General features: G+C 44.4%; 1 long non-coding RNA gene across 10 annotated transcripts in view; it reads right to left on the reverse strand.

The window, feature by feature from the left end:
* Positions 1 to 26,768, reverse strand: part of LOC106506547 (uncharacterized) — a 760,340-nt gene that overhangs the window by 495,032 nt on the left and 238,540 nt on the right. Inside the window, exon 1 of one of the 10 annotated variants that reach the window (XR_014830968.1) lies at positions 2,445 to 2,626. The exons of the other annotated variants lie outside the window; for them this stretch is intronic. This is a non-coding gene — a long non-coding RNA (uncharacterized LOC106506547). Of the gene's footprint in view, positions 1 to 2,444; positions 2,627 to 26,768 lie in introns of those variants that run through there. 10 annotated transcript variants of the gene reach the window in all.

Raw genomic sequence — 26,768 nt, forward strand, 5'->3', positions numbered from 1 at the left:
TCTGTTCTCAGAGTTTAAAATAAACACAACCCCTAAATGAAGGCGGTTTAGGCATCTTGGAAAGGATCTTCTCTCTTATCTATGTCTTCGGCACAGGCAACCTTGCTTTGACGAGACATCTCTCGCTCAACACACATGCACACGCACAGGCACGCGCGCGCACACACCAGTGCCACATCTGGTCTCTCAGCCCATCCCCTCCTGAAGTTTCAGCCTCAGCTTCCACTGAGCCCCCTTCCTCGCCCTGATTTGGTCATCTTTCCTACTGAATTTAAATCAACAGTCTGATTTTATCAACAATAATACTTTATGGAGGTTTATTTCTTCAAACAGACTGCGCTCCTCTTCGCTATAAAGTTAATTTTATGTTCTTTGTTCACTTTCCTAATCTACAAATTACATCCTGCCGTTCCCTGATTACTTACTATTGGAAAAACAGCCCCTTTTTGCTTCCAGTTTGAATATTCTCTGCCTTATCTTGATGACCCTAATCTCTCTCCCGAGACTGGACTCTCAAGGCAGCGGTAAGCAACCGGCGAGGGCGCAGCGTGCCAGCCAGCACAGACCCTGCGCGGCAGCCAGCCGGCCTGCATGCCTTGCTCCTCCGCCCGGCCCGCTTCCCCCCGCCCTCCCAATCCTTTTTCTCTGAGTGTGGGAAGAGGCTTGGTTGCAGCAGGGAGGATTAGAAATTCTGGGATCCACTCCATGCTCTCAGAAAGTCCTAGTGGGAAGACGGAGAACTTCCGACACTCAGAGAAACAAGGACAAATGCTTCGGAGGCTGACATTTGGCTGATACCGCATGAAAAATGACCTGACTCTTTTGTTGGAAACGCCTGGAGGGGGAGGGGCTGCAAAAGGAAGAGAGATCGCCCGGAATGAGGGGAAAATAGAATCAGCTCTTACATGACCGGGGTTTTTAAAGAGGATGGGGAAGAGATGACCTGGCTGTCAGAAGTGTCAAAGGGAATTAGGCGTGTTTGTAACCGCATAGAGGGGAGAGAGGGAAATGGGAAGGAGGAAGAAAGTGACAAAAGATGGAAAGGACGGAGTCGGAAGGCATCTTAGCAAACCACATGTTTTACAAATGAGAACACTGGGGCCCCAAGTTCTAAACACAGCAAAAGAGTGATGATATTGATGATAATAATGTCAAGAGATATTTGCTTTCTTGCTATTCTTTCACATCTGCCATGTTCATGTCCATTTTCCAGGCTTTTAGCTTCGCAATAAAAATAAAAACCTAATATTTATTATGTCATATATACCAGACACTACCTAAATGCTTGACATGTCTTATCACAGTTATTCCTCCAAAAAAAAAAAAAAATCCAGGAGGTAAGTATAATTATCATCTACATTTTACAAGTGGAAAAAGTGAGACACACAGAGGTTGATAACTTGGTGAGATCACTTGTAGGAAGATGCAGCCAGGATTTAACCAGGTCTGTCTGTCTGCTGAGCCACATTCAAAAAACATTTGTGGAATGAATATGTGTACACATTTGTATATTATTCAGAGGACCATCACGCCAGCTTTAGTCCCAGTGCTCTAATTTTCTGGGGGGTCATTGTATTTTGTCCAAAATCCTTCCAGGCCACCTGATTTCTGGGGCAGCATCTTCTTCTGAAACTCTAGGCTGAATATAGTAACTCTTTCCATAAATGTCTAAATATTAAATATTTTAAGCTTTGCAGACCATATATTTTCTCTGTAATATTTTTTTAACAATCCTTTAAAAATGCAAAAAAAAAAAATCATTCTTCACTTGAGCACTCCTTCTGACCCCTGTTCTAGACTCCAAACCTTGGAAGCAGGCTGAAAATGTCCCTCTCCTACCACCTGTCCATCCAATCATCAAAGTCTGGGGGCTTGGGCTGCCTCTCAAAATACCTGTTACATTTTTTTCAGCACCCCACCATCCCTAGTCCAGGCATCTACCATCGCATGCATGCTGTGGTCACCAGAATGGTCTCTCTTACTCCGCAAAGCTGCCCACATGTCACTGCTGTATCCATTTTCACAAACAATGATTTTCACAGAACATTCCCTTGCTAAAATACCTTCAAATCTAAGCTCCTTACTCTGCATTCAGAAGTAATCCCCCAAACACACACACACACAAACACACACACACACACACAAAACACATACACACACAGAGAGAGTTATCAGGTCTTTAATGTTAACAAAAAGAACAGCTAACATTTAGTGAGCATCAAAATGATCTAGACATTCAACTAGTCCCACGGATCATCTCATTTAAGCCATATCAGAACCCTAGGAGATAGGTATGATTACAAGCCCAATTTTATAGATGAGTAACTGGGGCTCAGAGAGGCTAAGAAACATATGCTGTTTTACACAGTAAAGTGGGAGACTAGGAACCAAAGCGTGGCTCTAGGACCCAAGGGTCCCTTCTGTTAACTTCCATCCTATATTACCTTTAACATGTCTCCCGCTCTGTCCTTCTACAACTTCTGCACCAGTGCCACCAAAAAACATCTTCCAAGAGACAGCAAGCAGGTCACCCCACAGGATCAACATCTCAACTCTTTGGGCTGCTAAGGGAAGTGATTGCCCTAGAAGAGAAGCTGCTGCCTCTGAACTTAGAGCACCATAAATCGAGTGGGGATGAGCTTAGGTGTGGACAGTGGGTTCCTTCTGATGTTCCCAATAGCAGGCTGCCAGCCAACAAGTGGGCAGCTCAGAGCAGCTGCATTTCCAACCAGCAGACCAGGGCAAGCTACTAACGTGTGGACACAACCTCTCCACAATTTGCTTAAAAGCCACACTGTGTTTCCTGGACAATGGCCACAGGCCAAAATACACACGTTCCGGTTTTTACGGCTCTAAGGTAAGCATTCTTTCAATGGTTCTCTCCCTGTTCCCTTGCTGTCTAGTGCATTGTGTTTTGCTCGTTCCTTCTCCTTTTTTCTTTTTTCTTTTTTTCCTTCCCAGCTCTGCTCTCTGCCTCCCTTGCTTCAACCCTCCTGCTTCAAAGCTTGCTAGCCATGATCTCAATCTCCTGCCTTGCTTTTCTGCCACCTCTCCATCACAGAGGTTTTCCTCTCCTTTTGGTCAGGTTTTCTCTAATTACTAGACTTCCTCTCCCTCTGTTTTCCTGTTTGCCTGGCAGAGCCTCCTTCCCCTGCCTTTTAAGTTTCCCGGCATTAGCACCGACTTGAAAGCACCACTCTGGCTTCCTGGTCTTCTTGTTCCCCCGCTGGTCCATCCTCTCTCCTCCACCATGGCTTCCCTGCACGGCCCTTTCCTTTCCCTCTGGACACCTGGTCCCATGCGCCCCTCTCACCCTCCCCATCCCCTTCACCCTTCACCTCTGTTCTTTGTTCCTTTGTCTCCTGTCTTTCCTCAGCCCTCCCATCCCTCCTCCTAGGTCCCCTCTCCCGGTTTCCATCCCCCTAACCTTATCTTTGTTTTCCTTCCTTCTGGCTGCTGATAGAGTGGGAGTAGTTGCAGGCTGCATCCCTGATTTCACATGCAGACCCAGAGCCAGCATGTCAGTCTAATATTAACATTGCCCAGAGAAAGGGGGTCTTGGTCCCTATAAGCAATTTCGCCGTGCAGCTTGGAGCTGAGCTAGAAGGCTTTAGAATAAAGCCATGAGAAGTCTGAGGCATCCCGCTTGGCAGGCAGCATGGAGAAAGGACCGTTTCCTTTTCCCACTGATCTCGTTTAAGTCAAGGCCAAAGACCAGGGCTGAGACCAGGGCTGAGACATTTGTAAGTTGTAGCCTTGGGGTGGGACCTCAGTGACCTGCCCTGCTCCTTCACAACACACACACACACACACACCCACACACACACACACACACTTCTTACTCACATCTGTTCAGAGCAAAAGGCCCTGTGAATTTTCACATGTGGTGTATGAAACAAAAAATAAGATCTATAAAGGGAACCAAAACCAGCACAAAGGAGATACTGCTGCTGAGGAAAGGGCTGTGCTCCATCCCCTCTGCCTCTTGCCCCTCAGTTCTTTTCAACTTCAGTCGTTCCTGTTTCCTTGACTGAGCCCCACTGGAGCATAGCGGGCGTCTTTCCTTAGAGGACAGCGCCATCTAGCAGGTGAAATGCCAAACCCTGACCATGGAGCCTGGAAACAAACTAGTCTCCCAACCAGTTCCCAGCTTCCCTGTTTTTAACTGTTGGCCAGTCAAACCCCATTTAGTCTGAAATAGTGATTTAACAATTTGGCCTTGTTGGAGATTTGTCCATTTCCAACCACCTCTATTTCTCCAGGCGTGACTGAGTTTCAGTTTGCGGCCTTAGTTTATCGAAAAGGCAAAAAAGTTCTAGAACCCACAGACTGCCTGATGCTAGGGAGCTTCAGGTGACTTTTCTAAAGAAAAACAAAAAAGAACATCTTAAAAATATCTGAATGGCTCAGGTGCCCTCTGGAACTCCGCAGCAATATTTGCTTCTCTTTCCTTTTTCAATCATTTCATCCCCTTCCTCCCTTTCACAGTTACTGAGTGCCTGCTGTGTACCTGGCACTATGCTAAGTTAAGTAAGAGACAGCTCCTCTCTGCAGAGCATCATAGTCCAATGAACTCAGATGTTAGACCCCTGAGTTTGCAAAACCTCTGATCTGGGATGGGGTCTTTGTAAACCTAGCTGTGCTAAGGGTCCGGGGAATAAAGGAGAGAAGACAGTCCCAACACCCCCACTTTCTACCTCTATCCAAACAGTTTTATGCTTATCCAGGTTTTACTTCTTGAAAATTTTGTTTCAATAAGCTTCTATTTTGAAGCTTAAGAAGTATTTTGAAGACTTCTGCTCCAATCTAAATGTCTCACTCCATGGATTAGGATATGGGGTCCAGAGAAGTTTAAGGACTCATTCAAGGCCATAGAATTAGGGCAATAGCTCTCCAAGTTCTACTTTCCTGGGTCCTTGACAATAAGGACAATGAGACCCACCAGGTCTTTACAGCCAAAGTGAATTCTCTGATTATTTTATATTTTTGTTTGCTTCTCTCCTGGCAAGACTCCATGGAGGCAAGGGATGGTATACAAGCCTCCTAGGACTGCCATAGGCACAGTGGGTGCCTTCAGCAATGAGAGATCTCTTTTCTTATACTTCTGGAGGCTAGAAGTCCAAGATCATGGTGGTGACTTTCTGGAGTTCCCGTCGTGGCACAGTGGAAACGAATCCGACTGGGAACCATGAGGTTGCGGGTTCGATCCCTGTCCTCACTCAGTGGGTTAAGGATCCGGCACTGTCACGAGCTGTGGTATAGGTTGCAGACACAGCTCAGATCTGGCATTGCTATGGCTGTGGTGCAGGCCAGTGGCTACAGCCCTGATTCTATCCCTAGCCTGGGAACTTCCATGTGCCATGGGTGTGGCCCTTAAAAATAAATAAATAAATAAATAAAGGTAGTGACTTTCTTCTGAAGGCCACGAGGGAAGAATCGATTCCAGGCCTTTCTCCTCAGCTTGAGGATGTGTCACCATTTCCCTGCATTTTCATGTAATGTTCCCTCTGTGTGTGTTTCTGCCCAAGTTTCCTCTTCTTATAAGGATACCCACCATATTGGATTAGGGCTCTTCCTAATGACCTCATTTTAGCTTAACCCCCTATGTAAAGACCCCATCCCTAAATTCATTCTGAGGTACTAGGGGCTGGGACTTCAACACGAATATTTTGCAGGGACACCATTCAGCCCATAACAGATGGCAAATAGTTTTCATTTCCCTTGCAAACTTTGATCGATTGATAGTGACTTCCAGACCCTCTCCCTGCCAAAAAGGTTGAAAAGGATTCTAAAGCTGAGTCCACCTATGTCCCAGGTCAAAAATGGGGACAGTGACGGGGTCCCAGTTTTCTGGGCTGCTAGGTCGTTCCTGGCTGCAGCTGAGGTGGCCTATGATAGGTGGCACCCACATCAAGGAGGGCTCAGCTTGTACGTGGAAAACCCTCCCTGCTTCATGATACTCCGCAGGGTGGGAGTGAGCATTCTCAGCATCTTCCTGAAGTCTCACCATGGAGAGGAAGAGAGACCTGAGTTCATTGCCTGCCCCCCCATCTTTGCATCAGGTCCAAGACCTTTCCCTGGGAAGATGGTAGCAGCGTCAAATCAAGTGCCTAATCAAGTATGCATCCAAAATACAAGGCAAGAAGGATTAATTCAGCCTGGGGAGCTAGAGAATTTCCTTTACAGAGTCAATAACATTTGAGCAAGACCTTGAGAAAGAATAAGACTTTACCGCAAATTCTCACCAGGGATGAACATGGCTGGAGGAACAAAGCCTCCCATGGGCACTGTGAGTACGGACTGTGCCTGGAGATGGTAAAGCCCCTGCATTTATTCCCTTGGGTCCAGGAGAGAGCACCCCTGGAAGTCAAGAAATCTGACCTGTCCCTGGCTTGCTGTGTCACCTCAGTTAAGTCACCCTACTTCTCTGTGCCTCTGTTTCTTCAAATGTCAAACAGGATTGATTTCCCACAAAGAGGTTCCAAAAGGCTTGAAAGTTTAAGTAAGAGCAGGGTGGAAGCTTTGGAAAATTGTAAGAGCTATTTAAACCAATAAGAAAACCAGTAACAATGTTTCCTAAACACTTATTACCTGTCTGGAACAATGTCAAGGGCTTACAAGCATTGTCTTATCACAACACACACTGCCACTTTACAGATGAGAAAACCTACAGGGAAGAGAGGTAACTGACTTAAGGTAATGTTGATATTTAAGTGAGAGAAAGGAAGGGTGCTCCTCGTCCCCACCCCTAGATGAGTTGGAACTGTTTCTAATAATCATGACCTCTGCACAGATCTGAGAAATGGAGGCACCCAAGCAACGCCATGAACTAGCCTCAGGGTACACGCTCTGCTTAAGTCTAGCTTGCCAGCCCCTAGAGAGGCACAAAGCATGCTGGGTCCCTTGGTCCTTTACAGGGAGATCATCGCTCTAACACGTCACTCCTTCTTTGTCCAATGCGTGCCAAGAAGAGCTCAAGACACAAATGTTGCATTTCATTGATGTATACCTCCCTGTCTCTGCCTGGATTAGGAGGCAGCCATAGCACAGAACACATGCCTGATTCTTGTTGCTAAGTTCCTGAGGCCACCCCTTGGCCAAAGTCCCAGTCCCACCCGACAGCCCACTGGAGGGCTCCAGAGAAGAGCTCCCTCACCCCTGCAATGAGCCTTGGCAGAACAGGGCTAAGGGAAAGTGGGCCCGGGGTCACCAAAGCCTTCTCGGGACAGGAAGGCAGGACCAGCTGTGAGAAGCTGAGTGGAGGCTGGCTGGAGCTTCCCAGGCAGGTCTGTGGAAGAATGCAGAGGGTGTGCTGGGCTTCCTAGAGGCTTGGGATAACAGAGGCCTCCCAGCTGAGAGGGTTAGCTCAGGGTTTCAGAGAAATTGCATATACTGAGAAAGCCAAGTGAAGCTCCCAGTGAAAAAAATGGCACCCCCCTCTCCCTGCCTGGAGTTGGGAGAAAACCCTGCTTACAATGTCTTTTGCTTGCTTCCGAGGAAAAGGAGGAAAGGGGTGACTTCTGGTGCACAAAATAGGGGTACAGGAGGGTGATTTGAGGTGCTGGATCTCTAACTGCTACCACTCGTCCATTCTAGCCACGAGTCCAATTTTCTTTCTTTTTCCTCCTTTTTCATCTTCTTCCTCATCTCTTATTAATAGTTCTAGGTGAAGTTTTTTAATAATGGTTTTTATTTTTTCCATTATAGCTGATTTACAGTGTTCTGTCAATTTTCTACTGCACAATGAGGTGACCCAGTCACACATACATGTATACCTTCTTTCTTCTCACATTATCATGCTCCATCGCAAATGATCAGACATAGTTCCCAGTGCTATACAGCAGGATCCCATTGCTTATCCATTCCAAACAGGCAATAGTGTGCATCTATTAACCCCCACTTCCCCGTCCCTCCCACTCCGTCCACCTCCCTCTTGGCACCACAAGTCTGTTCTCCACATCCATGACTTTCTTTTCTGTGGATGATGCACATAAAGCACTTAGCGCTGTGCCTGGCCTAGAGGCAGAACTCAAAAAAACTTCACCTGGATGGAACTAGGTCAAGTTTTTTTGAGTTCTACCTCTAGGCCAGGCACAGCGCTAAGTGCTTTATATGCATCATCAGATTTAATCTGCCTAACACCCCTCAGAGGCAGGCGATACATAAAGATTTCAGAGAGGAAGAGACTGAAGTTCCGAGAGGATTAAATAAACTGCCTAAGGTCACAGAGCTGACAAATCCAGATTCTTACTCTACAGCCTGTAATCCTCCCAATGTACTACTTTGCCCATGAAATCTGTTTGTGGAGAGGGAGCCCATCAGGGGACTGCCTGCCAGAGACTGAGCTTGGGCTGAGTTTCTTTTTCTTCAGCATAAGTTACCAGCTGTGTCACTGCGTAAATCCCTGAAGAGAACATTCTTCCAAAGGGAGATGCTGTGAGAGCCCTTGACTGTTCTCAGACAGGGATGTAAGAAAACTTTGTGCCTTTTGAAGGTTTGAGAAAGAAGCAGCCCTATCCCAGGAGAGGGGGCCTAAGGGGAGGAAGTGGGGCCAGTGTTCTCGGCTGGCGAAGGGCTGGACTTTGCAGCCAGCCCTTAGGCAACGATGCTGTGGATCGCTTCATCCCTGGAAGACATCTGAGCAAGTGAGGGCAAGCCCAGAGAGCCTGCGATCCTGGCAGAACCATGACCGGACCTGAGTGAAGCCTTGCCCAGGAGAGGTGCTGAACAATGCTCTCCCAGTCACACCGTGGACCAGTGAGAAAGCTGGTCACTAGAACACTGACCATCCTCAGCAGGTGTCTGATCAAGACCAACCACCCTGTAGGCTGAGGAAGCAAGTCCTGGAGTGTGGGGTAATTCAAGGGGTAGTGGGAGACTCTGAGCTTCCTTTTAATAAGGTCTGTGAGGTTTTCAAGCAATTAAATGAGAAAGCAAATCCCATTTGCACACTGAGGTCGCTCCACAGCAGTGATGTCGCTGATCTTTTCTTTAGGATTTCTACTCTTGGTTTTTCTATCCTGCTGGCCTGATGTGACAAAAGAGTGGTTACTCTACCTTTCTCAAGAAATCTGTACCTTGGAGTTCCTGTCGCGGCTCAGCGGTAACGAACCCAACTAGTATCCATGAGGATATGGGTTCAATCCCTGGTGCTGCTTAAGGGGTTAAGGATCGGGCATTGCCATGAGACGCGGTGTAGGTTGCAGACTTGGATTGGATCCCATGTTGCTGTGGTTGTGGTGTGGGCTCGCAGCTGCAGCCCTGATTCTACCCCTAGTCTGGGAACTTCCTTATGATGTGGGTGTGGCCCTAAAAAGCAAAAAAGAAAAGAAAAGAAAGAAGGAAGGAAGGAAGGAAGGAAGGCAGAAAGAAAGAAAGAAAGAAAGAAAGAAAGAAAGAAAGAAAGAAAGAAAGAAAGAAAGAAAGAAAGAAAGAAAGAAAGAAAGAAAGAAAGAAAGAAAGGAAAATCTGTATCTCACCAACAAGCATGGTTTCTTTTCCCCAGTTGAAGCAGGGTCACCATACATAGATGCTTAGGCTTTGCACTGCTCAACTTCAAAGGGTACTATTCACACAGACTATGGTGTGAATGGTTCCTCCAGACATTATGCAATAAAGAGGCTCTGAATTGTACTCTCCCATTTTTCAAGAATCAAGGTCAAATACATCCTCTCCACTCAGCCTTCCCCAAATAGCCCAGCAGACAAGTACTCCCTCTTTTGAAAACAGTATACTTTCTACAAGACACTTCCTGCCTTGCAGTTACTGTTTCATGTGAAGAGCTAATCTTTCTCACCAGACTATGGTTCTTAACCTTTTTTGGAGAAGGGCTGAGCTGCTTTTAAAACCTTATCAAAGAAACAAACACTTTCCCTAAGGAAAAAAAGAAACTGCAGAAACACATGTAATTTTGTATCCAGTTTCAGGAAATTCATAGATGCCCTAAAAAACATCCACAGCTGTTTAGAGTGGAGCTACCGGGAGAGCAGAGACTCTATCTGTCTTGTTTACCATGGCATCCCCCATATTAGCATAGTGCCTGCCACACCATAGCATGATAAATGCCTATTGAAGAAATGATTGAACCCTGGAAGGTTCGTGAGTGCAGGATCAGAGTCAGAGCCATCTCTGTACCCTCAGAAGTTTCTAAGACAATGGACCTACCACCAGCCTGTCCAGGCCCAGCCAAAGAAGAAAAGTTCACCAAGCTCCAGCGTCTCCACCAGGGAAAGACAACATCCCTGCTTGGGCACTGAATGGGAAATTTGACACAATGACATTTTTGGCTACTTAGAGTCCTAAGACTTCAAGATTCTCTACTTTTCTGCCCAAGGATATAGAGAAGTTTGCTTAGTGAAGTGAACAATATTAATATAATAATAATAACAAACCCTTAAATAGTAATAATATTAACCCCTTATATAATTTTCAAATTAAACTGTCCTCCACATTTTCACAGACATGGGCTCCTCTAGTCTTCACACATCACCCAGTGAAATAGATATCATCTTAATTTTACAGATCAGAAAGTTGCAGCTCAGAAAGGCCAAGTAACTTGCCTGAGTCACACAGTTTATCAAAGGCCAAAACTAGCACCGTGCAATTCTACCTGTTTTTCCAGCATTCTTTTGCTGACCTCAGATCGTCACATTAGCAATTACTGAATCACTTATTAAGTGTCTTCCGTGTGCAGATGTCAGCATACTCTGAGTGTAGCCTGTCTAGGCCATGCCCCAGAGTCCATCTACACCAAGCTAGAAAAATTAATCTGCGCAGCAAGTAGCACCTGCCACAGGCCTCCAGCTGCCAAGGGTGAATGCGGCCAGGGACTGCCACTAGGACCCTCAACATAGTGGCCCCAAATGGCCCACCCCTTCTCCATCACCAAATGCTGGCCACTGGAATGTCTCTACCGCACCTCTTCTCTCCCAAGAGTGGGCGAGCTGTGTTCTCATTCCAGGGCCACAAGGCATGAGAGAATTTGAGGGCTTGGAACATCAACTCCCACAAAGTATAGTTCAAATGATCGAAGGAAAGAAAATGAGATTGGGAAGTGAGTTAAAAGGACCTCTCAGAGCAGAGGCCCCCGCTCTAAGAAAAAGAAGTCTGCAGGAGGTGCTCAGAGTGATCTTTAAGCACATAAAAGGACATGCTGCTAGGAAGAACTTAGACTCAATTTTTTTCCATCCATATCACAGGTAAAGAAACGTAAGAGCTCCCACTGTCACAAGCAAATGTGGGGTTAAATGTGACTAGGGACTTCCCACCTACAGGAGTGAATGAGCCTCCAGAATGCCCACCCTCTTGAGAGCTTCGGAGTGGGATTTGCAACCCCTGGGATCAAATCACTCAAGAGTAAATCACCTTGAATTGTGGGAAAGGGGTAGACCAGCTGACCTGCACATAGACCTATCTCCCTTCCAAATTTGAAATTATATTGCCACCTTAAATCACAGTAATGTCTCAGGCCTGTATAGATTTTACAGAATTCAAAGCACTTTTATGGAGACTGGCTCACCTTTGACAATCCTGGAAGGTGGTCTGGGAAGCAATGACTATCTCTAGTTTAAAGATGGAGAATGAGACTTTTACAGGGTAATGCTTTTGCCACCAAGCTCTGGAGAACCATGCATCTTACCAATTGGGATCTCAACTCTCAGCAGCTCATCAACAAGGTCTGAAGCCTTGTGCCAACCACTTGGATTTCTAAGAAAGCCCAGGGAAGCCCGGACAGAGACACTCTGGGATGGGAGTTGGACAACTGCACAGCCAGAGCAGCCAAGAGTGAGAAATCACAGTGACACCCCTTATCTGGCCGGAGCTGCCTGTAGATAAGGTAAAAAATAGTACACGTCACAGCAACTTCCTGGGTTTGTGTTCCAAGCCACCATTCCCCCTCAATCCCATTAAAAAGGCATCCAGTGGCAAAACGCTCCTCTCTTCCTGTCTGTCTGTCTTCTCTTTGTTCTTTGCTCTCTCCCCAAGCCTTCTTCCTTATCTTATTGCTCCCTTTCCCTGAGGCTTGACAGTCATCACCTCTCACCTTTCACTGAAGGGCAAAGAAGCCACTCAAACGATGACAGGTTCTGGGGAAAGTCCCTTGACCCCACTCTCAAGAACTAACATTTCCAAAAGAAAGGGCAGACTTTTTTGTACATCAGCTGGTTAAATCTTCAGCAACTTGGTGGGAATTATTTTATCACCATGTCTCCCTTTGCAGCAGGAGTGTATCTAGTGAGTATCCAGTCAACAAGTGTGCTAGGCATAGAGATGCGTAGCCCCAGGCCTCGTGGTACTCATGGCCTGGTACAGAGCTTCCCCCAGCTCTGCCACAGGAGGGCACCATCCTGAGCCCCCGCTCCAGCCCCCAGCCGCTGGGTGGCAGATTCAAGGCCAGCCTGGCCTCCCATGTGAGATTCTCATTTGTCATTTTCTATGTATGCAGCACCCCGAGAAAGGCTGAGAATTGATCTGGTGGGCCAATCAAGTCGAAGATTCCTGGAGGAAGAAGGGAAAGCACTGGAAGGGAAAGAAAACCTCAGACCAGAGAATTGGAGGTCTAGAAGACCAATGTTACTTTAAAGTATGTCTGGGATTTATCCCACTCGCTGTCACCACTACCAACCCCAGTCCATATATACAGACACCACAATCCCAATGAAGAATTCCCACCAAACGCTTCTTTACAGCAACTGAAGTTGGGATCCAGAGACTCCCTCATGACTTACTTGCTTTGATTTCCTAGCCAGCTATTTTACTCTTGTTCTAGTCCTCCTGAGATCTGAGACGTGAAGTGGCCCAAGACCACACCATACGTGTAAACAGTGTAGATGTGAAGTCAGATCAGGCACCAGTGTGTCTGGATTTGCGTCCTGGCCCATAAGCTACTAAACCTGTGACCACAGGTGCACTACTTAGCTTGCCTACCTTTGCTTGTCTATACAATGTGTATTTAAACAGTCCATGCATTGTTGCAGCCCTCGGAAGAGTGAATGAGATAATACAAGCAGATGTCAACGTGTGGCACAGACTTAGTGCCCAACAATATTATTTGCCAGGCCTGGAGCTCTTGCCTTTGGATCTGCGGTAGAGTTGCGGGGCGGGGGGGGTATTGTTGTTGTTTTCTTTTATAATATTTTATGGCCACACCCACAGCATACGGAAGTTCCCAGGCCAGAGACTGAATCTGAGTCACAACTGCAACCTATGCCACAGCTGCAGCAATTCCAGATCTTTTAACCCACTGTGCTGGGCTAGGAATTGAACGTGCACTTCCATGGCAACCCAAGCTGCTGTAGTCAGATTCTTAACCCACTGTGCCATGTCAGGAACTCCTAGAGTTGTTTTGTTCTTTTTTCTCCCTTACCAAATTACCCTTTGTGTCACAGAGAGGAGGCTGAGATATTTACAACTCAGTTCCTGATTCAGGGGAAAAAATGACCCTTTGAAATGTCACAGACGTGCACTTTATTCTTGCTGCAAACTCAGATCAGCAGAGTTTTGATACCTCCTCACTCCAAGACTTGTGCCCTGATAGAGCAAAACAGACCCGAAATCTGAGGTCTCCCCACTGTCTCTTAAGATCAGCCTCTTTAGTCAAATTACAGAAGGGTCCTCTTTTCCAATGCAGCTCTGATATCAGACTAGCCCAAAAGATGTAGCACTCTGGTTTTGGTAACAGACTTCTTATCTCACTAGAGATTCTTGCAAAGAAAGATATGCACATCTATTCTTCCTCAGAAAGGCTTGAGTAGAATTGAAAATTGTGCAGTTCAGGGGAGTCTTGCTATATAATATCTGAAATCACTAGACATTTGAAAGCAGAAATGTCTTTCTCCTTTGAGTATTGCATCCTAACTGCCATGCAGAGATGATTTATATGTGCTCATCCTTATTATAGACTACACATAATAAAGGCATGATAGAAATCATATCTGCATAGATTCAGGCAGCTCTGGGAGAGAGGCTGCCAGTTTTGTTTGACAAGACACTCAATCAAGCAAAAAGGTTTAAAATATTCCAGGAGGATCCCACTGCCTTCCCAAGACTGTACATTTTTATTCAGATAACAGAAATCCTAATTGAGCACAACATTAGTACTCATTTTCCCTAACTCCTTCCTGTAATATGAAGCACAAAAAGAAACCACTATGCTTTTGTGAACTCAAGGTTTGAAGGGGAAGAGTGTGCCATGCGGTGGTTGCCACAAACTCAGGCTTCACCCCTTATTTGGGTCTTCTAAGCAGAGGTGAGGATTTCTGTGTATACCGTACTCAGAAAGCAATATGCACTGGGCTCAGTGTCTCCCTGCATTTTTGACTCTCTGGGTGAAAATGTTCCTTCAGGACTCCTCCATATGTTTAAATCCCTTTTAAAGTGTTCCTTGCACTTAGATTTATAGCAGGGTCTGGAAAAGGAGGTGGCAAATGAGACACGCACTCAGGTGCAAAATTTAAGGGGGCACCAGGAATTCAGGAATCAAAATAAGTAATATTTTAATGCAATATTTTTTGAGAATACAAATGAAGGCAAAAAAAAAAAAAAAAGAAAAGAAAAATCCACACGTGGGGAACCAAAGATCAGAATTTTAAACAGACACCAAGTCTGCTCTTCTACAGTACTGCCTCATTTGCCTCCCCTAATCCTGGCGCTGGCTGCCAAAAGATTCATTTACAAAAACCATTCCTGGTCAGCAAGTCATATTTTACTGGTTTTATGTTTTGATATTGCATTAAAATATTATTTACCTTGGTCCCTGCTTATCTGAGGACCTCCTTAAATTTCACATGGGAAGAAAATTCCTCACTGGCCTCCGCTAGCCCCAGCCTCAAAATGCAAAGATGCTGAAGTCCATAAGGAAATTTTAAGCCCCGAATGGGCTCATTCAAAAACCTCCTCTTCCTCATGGCATCTAATGGCACCACTTTTACTCCACACTAAAGGTGAGCGGAGGAAAGGAGTGGAAGAGCATCCTCTGAAGCTTCTAAAAAGAATCTCTTTTCTAGCCAGTAGAAAAGCTGACAGGTTGATAAAACGTCCAAAGGCATAATGTTCAAACAGAGGGAAAAAATTAAAAATGTAATAATAAAGTTAAATGTAACTGTTTTAAAGCATAATTCTTTTGAGAGACGAGTTTTATGTTGGACCAGCATTTGAAGTAGCAGTAGTCATTATTAACGGGAACCTCTGAGAGAGAAGATTTAAATCACCAAAGTAATAAAAGCTGAACAAGGACTAGCACCTTGAAAGGCACTTGGAGAGAAGATTGCATACAAATGCAATTAAAATGATGCTTATAAAATACTAAGATGTTAATTGGGTTCAGTCCCAGAAGCCCCAGCCGTACAGTATGTCAGAAGTTAGCTGGTTTGAAGTTTAAAAAGAGTAGTTTAATTTGTACACCTTGTCCTAATTACAGAGCTTTCTGCAGCCCACGTATCTGTATGGTTTATTGTAGCTTGGAGCTTTGTAAAACAAACACACACACCAGTTAATTGGGTTATTGCGATGGAAAATTGGGCTACAGAACAGCAACCTCTCTTGCTGGTATGCCTTTACAGCTGGTAATGAGCGCTCCAGCCACGCCAGGGAACCCTGATTTGTAAGGTGTGCCGTTTACAGCTTGGTGATTCTGTTGGTCTGAGGAATAGGAGGTGATGCCGTGAAAACAAAGACTCACACCAGATAATGTTCCCTCGCCACCAAGCTCCCACCCAGCTGGCTTGTTGAGAACTTTTAGCACTGCCGCCCGCCCACCCCTGCCCGGCCCCCAGTACCTGCCCTTTCAAACATCCCAGCGCTGTCTGAAGGCTACATTCTCACACTAAAGCAGGAAGCCCTGGAATGGAGCAGGGACAGCGGCTCCTCCAGTAGCCCTGTTTTCACAGCACCTGCTGGGAGACTGTGTGAGGGGGTGGTTTTTCTCCTAGCCAGCAAATAAATATGTAATGCTATCAAAATAGGATCATTAAATCGGATTAGGAGTGAGTGTGGCTGAATCGTTTTCCAGGAGGCCAAAGAAATGTGCTGCTCACCATTCGGGCTTTGGCCATTTCGTGCCTGGCACTGCAAACTTCCTTCATAAAGGAGGCCCTACGGCTGTGACATATCACAGGGCTTATGGTCTCTCTCAGTCGATCTCCTCATCCCCTTCTACTTCTAGGTGCTGCCAAATATGAATCCTAAACAAAGTGAAAGGCAAGTGCTGGGATTTTATTCCTCTGCCAGCTAAATTAGTCATCTCTGGAAGTTTCAGAAATGAGCAAGTGGGTAGCAGACAGTGTGAAAGACAGCAAATACAAGATTCCCCGGCCAGATCACAGCTTACTGAAAATACAGAAGGACCTCCTCAGTCTCTGACCATGAGTAACAAGGAAATATCATCTTCTGCAGTAACCCACATGGAGTCCAGGATCTAGCCCAGCCCAGGGTAGCCAGCCCATGGCAACTTGGACCATGAATGCCTGACTCCAGCATCCCTTTCACTTGGGTGCAGAGGGACCTGGCTCCTTGTGACTGAAAGGAAAATAATCTGATCAATGAAGGCACCCTAAGACATTGCTATCTCAAAATTGTCTCTCCAACCAAGAGTATTTCCAGTTTAAAAAAGAATGGCCATGGGCAAGTCATTCTTCACAGAGATTAGAGAAGGGAGGCTTTGGGAGTCAGGGCCCTCACACAAGAACCCATTCATCATGCTGAATGGACTTTAAGACTCTCTGGATGTCGAGGATAAGCTTTTCAACATGCTGGGTGCTGTAAAGAACCCTGGAGCACAAGGTCTCTCTTGTCAATGAGCTGATATTTGTGAGACGCAAAGCCCACACCTGGCTCTCAGGGCTGGTCTGGAGGGCAGGTAGAGTAGGGAACAGTTGCCATAGCAACCCTGCAAGGTGTGAGGGTAATTCTCTGCACCAATGATTTCCCTGGACCTGAAAATTTGGAATTCAAAATGTTTACTCTGGGCTAATCAAAATCCAAAAGGGAAACTTCCCAGGTCCCAGAGCCTGGATTTTAACCAAATCTAGCCATGCTTACTGCCACTTGGCATCCAGAAGGGAGATGAGGAGCAGAGGCTCAGCAGGGAATCCTGGCCCTCCCTTTAGCAGCTGTGGGGCCTCGGGCACATTCGTTAACCAGTCTATGCCTCAGTGTCTTCCATCTGTAAGCCAAAGGCAATGATATCACTTCCCTCATGGGGCTGTTATGAGGATTCCAGGCAAAAAATGCAGGTAAAGCACTTAGAACATTGCTGGGAACATAGTAAACACTAAATAAATGTTAACAATTGTAATTATTACTACTAATATTATGCTTGTTTTACAGATGAGGAACTGAAGCTCAGAGACATTGAGTAATATGTTCCAAGTCTTACACACACACACACACACACACACACACACACAGCAGTGGAAGAGCAGAGTATCAAATTCAAATCCAGGAATTTTGACCTCAAAGCCCAAGACCTTATTCATCATGGAGGGCAAGTCCTTCTGAAAGGATACCCCCTTATACGCCCCTAGGACTCATTTCCTCTATCTGGGTCTTTTCCAGCCCATAACCTGGAAGAAAAGATGGAAGTGGTAACACGTGAGAACACTGTGGTGCCTGAGGGGGGCATCTGAAGAGAGAGAGAAAAACCTTGCAGATCTTAGAATCCCGGGTCACCATGGACACACCACCCGTTTCACAATTTCCCCCAGATGGATGCAACCCTGGGAATCAGACTTAAGGGCAGCAGCAAGGAGAAATTCCTGCGGTGCAAAGCTGGTATGCTTTCTGCTTAAAATTGACTTTGAGATTGTATTAAGAAGCGAGAATGTGTCACCAAACCCAGCCTCCCTGGCTCCGACAAAGCCGGCGTGGCAGGCAGGTTATTATTATTATTTATTATTTGTTGATGGATATTCAAAGCCATCAGTCAGGTCTTCCCCCAGGCCAGAAAGCCAAGGAGCAAAGGCAGTGGAAATCTTGTGCTTGGTTCCCAGAGCTGCTTGGGAATGGATGGAGAGTTATTAAAGGACACTCTGCTATTGCTATCTGCTTGGGGGTTGGGGGGCGGCTTGACCCTACATCTGACTTCAGGCTTCTGCTGTCTCTGCAGTACAGGCAACAGAAAGTTGAAAAAATTGCAAAGGGGGACTCCGGGGATGAGTGAGGGGGAAGCGGCAAGAAGAGAGAGGACATTGAAGCTGGTTGAAATGGGGATTTTGTGCCCTTTTTTGTACACTCTCTGTCTTAACCTGTCATTACTCCACAACCACTGGACTCAATGAGACCAGAAGAGGAAGGAATTGCCCAAGGAAGGATGGATGGAGCTGTCAATGGCAATAAAAGTCCATGTAATAAGAAAAGAAAGAGTCACTTGCCACATGATGTCACAAGGGTGAATACTGACCATTCCCTCACTGGGGGCTTTTGAACTTTTTTTGACCTTGTTAGAAATACATTTTACAACATGTCCCAGACCCCCATGCACATACTCATAAGTGAACATTTTTTTACTGAACTAATACTTTCACCACATGGGATATCATCTATTACGATGTCACGATTTTTCTTAATCTTGGTGAAAGCCCACAAAATTAACTTCATACCCACCTTAGACCTTGGAAATAAGAATCCTCTCAGAATGAAGGCAGGGAATCAACAATTTTGACAACGAGCACCCCAATGGTTCTCTTGCACACTAAGCTATGCCTTCACCCCTCAGCTGCCTCAATTTGATTTCTCAAGAAACTACTGTAATCATCCAGGGATTCTCAGTATCAAGAGGTAGGCAGCTCCACAATGCCTAGTCTCACTCTGTGATAGTTAAATTTATGTGTCAACATGGCTAGGCTACAGTTAACCCAGTTGTTTGGTCAAGCACTAATCTAGATGTTGCTATGCAGGCATTTTGTAAATGTAATTACCTGTCACAATCTGTTGGCTTTAAGTAAAGGAGATTATACTTTATCAGGTGGGTGGGACTTGTCCAGTCAGTTGAGGCCCTTAAGAGTAAAGACTGAGAAGAGCGAGTTTCTGGAAGAAGATATCCTGCCTCAAGACTAACAGAAATCTTGCCTGAGCAGCCAGACTGCCAGCCCGCCCTACATAATACAGACTTGCCAGCTCTCACAAACACATGAGCCAATTCCTTAAAATAAATCTCTTTTTGTATATTATGTGTGTATGCATGTGTACATACATGTATGTATGTATATACATGTCCATGCACGTATATACATATATATATAAAGTTATGCATAGGAAGTTTCAGTGGTGCCTCAGCAGTAACGAGCCCAACTAGTGTCCATGAGGATGAGGGTTTGATCCCTGGCCTCTCCTGGTGGGTTAAGGATCCAGCATTACTGTGAGCTGTGGTGTAGTTTGCAGACACAGCTCGGATCCTGCATGGCTGTGGCTGTGGCATTGGCCAGGGGATGCAACTCCGATTAGACACCTAGCCTGGGAACTTCCACATGCCTCCTGTGTGGCCCTAAAAAGCAAAAAATAAAATAAATGTATGCACATATATATCTTATTGGTTCCTCCTAAAAGTTCTATTTCTCTGGAGGATGCTGACTGATTTCTATCTAAGGACAAAATTCACATTCACTATTAAATAAACTTCTTAATATAAAAAAGGAGAGAGTTTACTCTGGCCACAAGTGGAAACTAAGACTAAAAGAAAGAAGAGTTGATTCAAAGAGACATGGTAAGAGATTTGTAATCTGGGTGAGAAACAAGCACCTGACCTTGGGGAGTGGTACTGGAGAGAAGACGGTGTGCTCCCAAGACGTTTATGAGCTATATTCTAGGGAAATTAATGATTAATTTGTTAAGGAAGTTGAAGGAGGGGAAAGAGAACAAAATGACACCCAGGGTTTCGGCCTGTTGAGTAGAAATAGTAAATAGAGTGAGCAGTTTGGGAAGGAAAGATGATAAACTGAAATTTATACACATTGCATCTGTGGCGTTTGCCAAAACCTGCAGGTGAAGATAGCTAGTAGGTAGCTATACACATATGTCTGCTTTTTCAAATCAGATCCAATATATTGAGAGATCTTGAGCTATTCATATATAAGTAGTATCTGAAGACACGAGAGGAGATATATATATGATATATATTATAATACATATAACATATATGTTAGATAAGAAACAAACTGTCTAAGTGGAGGGCATTTAATGGTTCATAGGTCTAAAAAGGGCAAGTATGCTGGCATTAGATACAGCTGCGTAAAGATGTCCAAAGGTTCAAAAATCCACATGTTATCACCAAGAATCAGTCTCTCTCCATCTCTTATCTCAGTGTTTCTTTTCTTTCAAGTTAGGGAAATGGACACCAGCACCTCCAGGCTGAGAGCCTAGAAGTTTGGTAACCTCTATGAAAAAAGATCATTCTTTCCAAACAGATCCTGCAAAAGTTCCATGGTTGCACGTTTGGGCTGTTCCCCCAGCTCTAACATGGTTCACCTCTCCTCTTTCCAGTGAAGACTCTCCTGACCACACTGTTTAAGAGAGCACCCTACCTCCATTACTCACCTCGCCTCTGTTCCACTTTTTTATAGCATCTATCATTACTTGATTTTATCATATTCCTTAATTTATACATTTAATTATTTGTTTTTCATCTATCTATACAACTAGAATATAATTGCCATGAGCACAGACATTATTTTGGTCCTGTTCACACTATGAATCTCCATTCTCAAAAACAGTACTTCCCAGCACATATTAGGTACTTAATAATTATATGTTGAATTAATAAGCTCTGACCATGGTGGGAGGGAAATGCCACAAATCATGGCTTTTCCCCTGAATTCTGGTTGTTCAACATTTACCAGCACATCAGAATCACATAGACTGAGAGGGGTAGAGGTTTTCATTCCATCAAAAGAAATAAATTTGCTTTAACTACAGAAAAGCTGGGATGACTACTGGGAGAACCAAAACAGCAGGTGACCACCATAATAAAGTTGACCAGGAAGGGTTCATAAACCAAGAAGGGAGACTTATCAAAGATAAAATCCTGTAGGACACCAACATTTAAAGGAAAGGTGGATGAAGAAACCACAAAGCACATACCGAAAAGAAGCAACCAGAAATAAGAAAATCAAGTCACTGGTGTCACAGAAGTCAAGGAGAAATCGAATTTAAGGAGGAAGAAATGATCCATTCTATCTTATGCTGCAGAGATTAAGGTAGTAATTAAAATATAGGGTCTTTATTTGACTGATGAGATGGAAAGATTCTGAGATCTATTGGTCCACATTTCTCTATTGGGCAAATATAATGTATCAAAAGTCAGTGTATATAAGGCACTCATCTCTTTTTCTCCACTATTGGGGTTCTCTATAACTACAGAGGAAAAATCAGGGCTCTAGACTCTGTCTGGCTCAATGGGGCACCACTGACAAAACAGATTCTACTTTCCCTGTGGGTGATGTCAGTTTCAATATTCCAGTTTGTAAATTAAAGAGGTAACTAGAGACGTCATGAAAGGACCCCATATTAAGTTTCCCAACTGAGTTTCCAGCTTCGACTGGAGATGACTGTTAATTTTGTGTTCAGGGTTATTTGTTTTCTGCTGAACTACACAGGTGAGAAACAGGAGGGTTACTTGTTGCAGGGCTGAGTTTGCCAATTGCTTCCTCTTTGCATGCCCCACCTCCCCATCTAAATTCCAAGAGACTGATCATGAACTATTATTATCACTGACCCAAGAGACATGACCTATATCATAGGTCCCAAAACATACATTTACCACTAAGCTCTATGATCTTACTTCAGCACTGAACTGTTCTAAACTTCTGTCTTCTATAAGAATAAAAAGAGTTGGACTATACCATTTAACGTGTGTTTTCCAGCTCTAAAATTTTTCTTTAAGGCCACACCTGTGGCATATGGAAATTCCCAGGCTAGGGGTCGAATGGGAGCTACAGCTGCCAACCTACACCACAGTCAGAGCAACAATGGATCCAAGCCCCATCTGCAATCCACACCAAGGCTCATAGAAATGTCTGATCCCTAACCCACTGAGTGAGGCGAGGGACTGAACCCACATCCTCACAGAGACTATGTCAGGTTTTTAATCTTCTGAGCCCAATGGGAATTCCCCAGCTCTAAATTTCTATTTCTGTATTTTGAATTACTTTTGTACTCCTAAGTATCTACCATTATGTGGAGTGCTCCAATAAATACATGCAAAAGGACTGAAGACGAAGAAGCAATGTATTACCCAGCCATCCTATCAGTACCAGAAAGGAAGGGGTGGGGAAAACAAAAGGCAAGCTACAACCAAGAAAATTAAGATCAGACCATGGCTTCGTATTTCACAAATTCAGAATAAGGACACTGTGTCTTGGCCCCCATCTGTAAATGGTTTATTACTATGAATTCTAAAAGGCCCTCATATATCTATCAGTCTAATTTACATCATGACCCTACCCCATGGACAGTTTTGTAACAAAGCACAAAAATGCTCCTTCCTTGCTTTCAGCATTTCACCAGCCAAAATTCTCACTGGAATGGACCTCCATCACTGGCATTGGTTAAACCAAAGAGATGATTTACTATCAATTAGGGATTTTTGGTAGAAAGCAACAGAAATTGACTTAAGGGGATAAAAAAGCAACTGTCAGTCTACAGTGCAGCTGGCAGAATAAAAGGAAGAGTTGGTTAACCAAGCATAAGGGCAAGAACCAGGAAGCCCAAGGATGTGCCTATCATAAGGTTTTCTCAAGTAGGTTGCTATCAGATGACTCCACTTTCTTCTGTCTCTACGTGTCTCAGCTCAAGATTCAAATGTTGGGGGAAAAAAGGCTGATTGGTGTGTTCTGGGTCATATACTTACCCTTGGGATCAAGTAGCAGTGACTCTTCCCAGACAAACGATATGTACACAGTGTACACATGTGTGTATATGTCTCTGTATGTTGTATATAAGTATGCACAAATACGTATGTGTGTATGGCATGCACATGTATGTGCATGGATGTATGTAGTATAGCTGTATATTATATCTGTACATTGTACATATGTATGAATCTATATGTGTCAGACTATAAGAGGATGTGTATTGTATGTTCATATGAACATGTGCATGAAGACAGGGGAAGAACATACTGGGAAAATAAAGTCCAAAGTATCAGGTATTTTTTTGGTCAACTCTTAAAAGAGGTTTTTGAATTTTAGTAACATTCCCTACCAGCTATGAAACAAACTATATAACCTATTATCTCTGATCTTTAGTTGCTATACTTTATAAAGTGGGAACACTAACACTTACTTTGTTATAAGGATTAAAAAAAAAAAGACAGTGCATTCATGCAGTAACAGTAAGAGTGGCACAATAACCTCAATAAATAGGAATTAATATCCTTACTATCTTATTATCTCTGAGATAGGCTATGATGTTCCTAAATAGGTCAAAATCAAGTCAAAAAAAAAAAAAAGCCCTATTCAATCTCATTCTTTCTGCCCCAAGAGCATCCACATTGGGAAAGTCACTCTTGTCCCCATTCCCAGGAGGCTACTCCCTCACTCCCAACTCAGGAGCTTTGCTAATATGCTTCTTTCTACCCAGAATATCCTCTTTCTTGCAATCCCACTCCTAAACTCTAACCCCTTCAGGGCTGGGTTTCAACCTGCCACTCCCATTAAGCCTTCATTGACCCCCTCCAGAGCTCCCCAATCCCCTGTTCCTCTGAGTGGCAATAACTCTTACAGGAGAGACGGTGACTAGATCCAATGGCTGTGGCCACCTGGTGTGCTGCATTGAAAGGGATTCTGAAATGGGGACCAGGTCCGGAATCAGCAGGAAAGAGTGCCATAAGAATTAGAGTTTCTAGCATATGAGGCAAGAGGTGAATACTGTGAGTACCTGGCACAAGGTTGTGATACCTGCCGTGTTAGTCTTTGATGCTATAATGTGTTGGACTGTTCACTAAATGTTTCATGTGTATTCACTCCTCCCTTGAAACCAGGAAACCCACCTCATGCTTCTTATTTCTGACCCACTCTAACTAGTGTGGTGCTGAGCACAAGGCAAGGGCTCAATCAAGGCTGGTAGGAGGATTAATTCATTCCTTGACTGGTAGCCAAAACCATGAAGTCATGTACTACAAACTAAGAGCATCTGGGGACAGTGAGCAAATGCAATCCCCCAAACTCCTCAGCAGGGAACATGGGGACAGTGGCAAAATCATGACTTTTTGAGTCAGAAAAAACTGGGTGGGATTCCAGTCCACCTATTAACTGAGTGGTCTAACGTCCAGGTCATGTAACCACACCAAATCTCAGGTTCCCTGCCCCAGCTCTCTTGGGCTAACAATACCCACATTGCAGAGTCACTGAGAGGATTAGAAACAAAATCATCTGTATAAAAGGCTTGGCCTAGATCTGGGCAGAAAAGAAGCATTTGGTATATCTGGGTTCCATTTTAAGAAATAAATAATTAATTGGAAAAGAATTCAGAAAGTACTAATAACATGATCATGGTTGTTGTCAGCAGAGTACGGCGATCTGTATTCCCTGGAAGACGGGTCTGTAGCAAATCTTCCCTGGATCACGCCTGAAGGAGCTTTTGCCAGGAATCCCCTCTTCCCCTCCCACTTGACTCTCCAGGAAAAGCTCTGCCCTCTGACCACACCCCTGGCAGGTAATTTGGAGCTCTTCCCACAAGCACAACAGGCTCTCTTCACAAAGTAGGAGTGGGGGTCGGAGAGTTCAAACAAACTTTCCCACTGAACCAAGCCTGTATTTCTCAGGTGGGAGCTCAGTGTACTTATATATGTGAAACATCAGCCAGGATCAACAGAGACCCTGGATTACCCTTGCTTATGTAATTTTCTGGGGAAATCCAAGGTATTAAAATCACTAACCACCCAGCATCAGTTGACACAGTGCCTCCTTTTAGAGCTAAGAGTCAATCTAGGATAAATCATACATTCCAAGCCATAGATGGAGCATTAAAAAAAAAAAAAAAGCACCTCTTTATTGAGTGCTTACTATGTGCTAGGCACTATGCTAAGAACTTAATAGACACAATCATACTTTATCCTCCCAACAACCCCCAGAGGTAGTACAAACTCTGCTGCTCTTCAGGTTGGTATAAAACTCAATCATTATCTAAAATACTGTGTTTCAGTGGTAATTAAAAGGCACAGGGACATTACTGCCCCTTGGGCTATATCTCTGCCCTGCCAAACACTCAGCGTGATCATCAGGAATCCAACAGGGAGAGATGCCCAGGGGCAAAACTCCCATTCTTGCTCCAGAGCCCCCAGAGACTTCCTGCTAGAAAGTCCATTAGCCCTGGCAGGCATCGCTGGTGTAAATCACCGCACGGCACTCAATGAGAATATAGTTATTATAACAATTGCCGCATTGCATGATGCTCATGCCATCCGGAAATGTAGGTCTAATTAGCTCTAAGCTGCAGAAGATTTGAGTATGGTAGTTTCATTTTGGCTTAATGCTCGGTGCCTGGTGTAAAATCTGAATTTATTACTCTTTTTTTAATCATTTCTGCATGGCTCAACCAGTCGTATCAAAACTACTGCATGTTATAGACTTAAAAAGTGATTCCCTGTAGGCATTTTAAGGTATAGGGTCTATTATGGGAAGATATATATTTGACAGCATTCTGTTTATTACTCAGTTCCGCTACATTGTTCATGAACCCAGTGAAGGATGTTCACAGTGGTAAGTAACACTTTATTCTGGGAAGAAGAAATGCTGGGCAAACTTCCTTTAGTAACTGTAGAATCAGTGTGTCTGCCATTACAGGACTAGTGGGCAAATGCTTTCCATACTCAGTCAAGAACCTCAAAAACAAAAGAGACTGTTTGAGCACTACATAGCTCCCTAGGTTTTAATCAAAAATATTTTTCCATGAAAAGTGGCATGTCTCAGCCATGGATAATCTACATTACATTTCTGAATATTTTAACATTTTAACCAAACCTGGGTAGCATCATTTCTCCTGCCTTGGTCCCTGAGACCAGATGTTTAGAGATAGGAAGTGAAGACATCTTTGTCATTCATTCTCCTGTTTTTTGTTTTTTCTATTTGTGCCTGAACTAGTTCAAGCTCTTTTCCTGAGCTGTTGAAGAGAATCAGTACAAGCAGGTCCCACTTCCAGGAATGACCCCAGGCACTACTTCCTCATTCCGGTACACACTTGCTTGCTCAATCTCAGTCTCTCTAGTTTCTTACGTCTGTGTTGCTCCTCAGTTCCCTAAGGTTGTGGCTCTGGTCAGTTTCTCTGTTTGGCTCTCAGTCTGGCTTTCCTTCAGGTACTCACCTTAGGATTGCTCTGCAGCCCTTGGGCCACTCCCACCCCATCCTATGGAACTTGAGCCTAAACCCAGTGACCTAAGAATTCTAATTGTCTGGAATTCAGTCAACACTTTTGAGGTAAGGAGGTTTCAGGTAAAAAGTAAAGTGAACCAAGGCATCTGACTTGCAGATACAGGTCTTTGGAGTGGGGTCCTTTCTGCTGCCCCTCATGGACTGTAGGCTCTATCCTTCATATTGGCTGTGTGTAGAGTTGGGGCAAGTGTGGTCATGGGGAAGGTGACCCAGAGACCTGACCTCACGGAACTACCAACCTGAGCATCACCTTCAAAACTATTTTTTGTGCAATGATTCTATTATTTAAACCCCTTTTCATTGGATATCCTGTTAAATGCAGCCAAAGCATCCTGGTTAAATTGCTAGAGATGCTATAATCTTTCATTCTCAAAGTATACAAATAAGTAGAAAAGAATGAACATGGAT

This window comes from Sus scrofa, chromosome 16, assembly GCF_054392235.1.
Source record: "Sus scrofa isolate SSC_HxYL_T2T_F1_AM1 chromosome 16, Sscrofa_HxYL_maternal_Yorkshire_Landrace_v2.0, whole genome shotgun sequence".
NCBI classification, from domain to species: Eukaryota; Metazoa; Chordata; class Mammalia; order Artiodactyla; family Suidae; genus Sus; species Sus scrofa.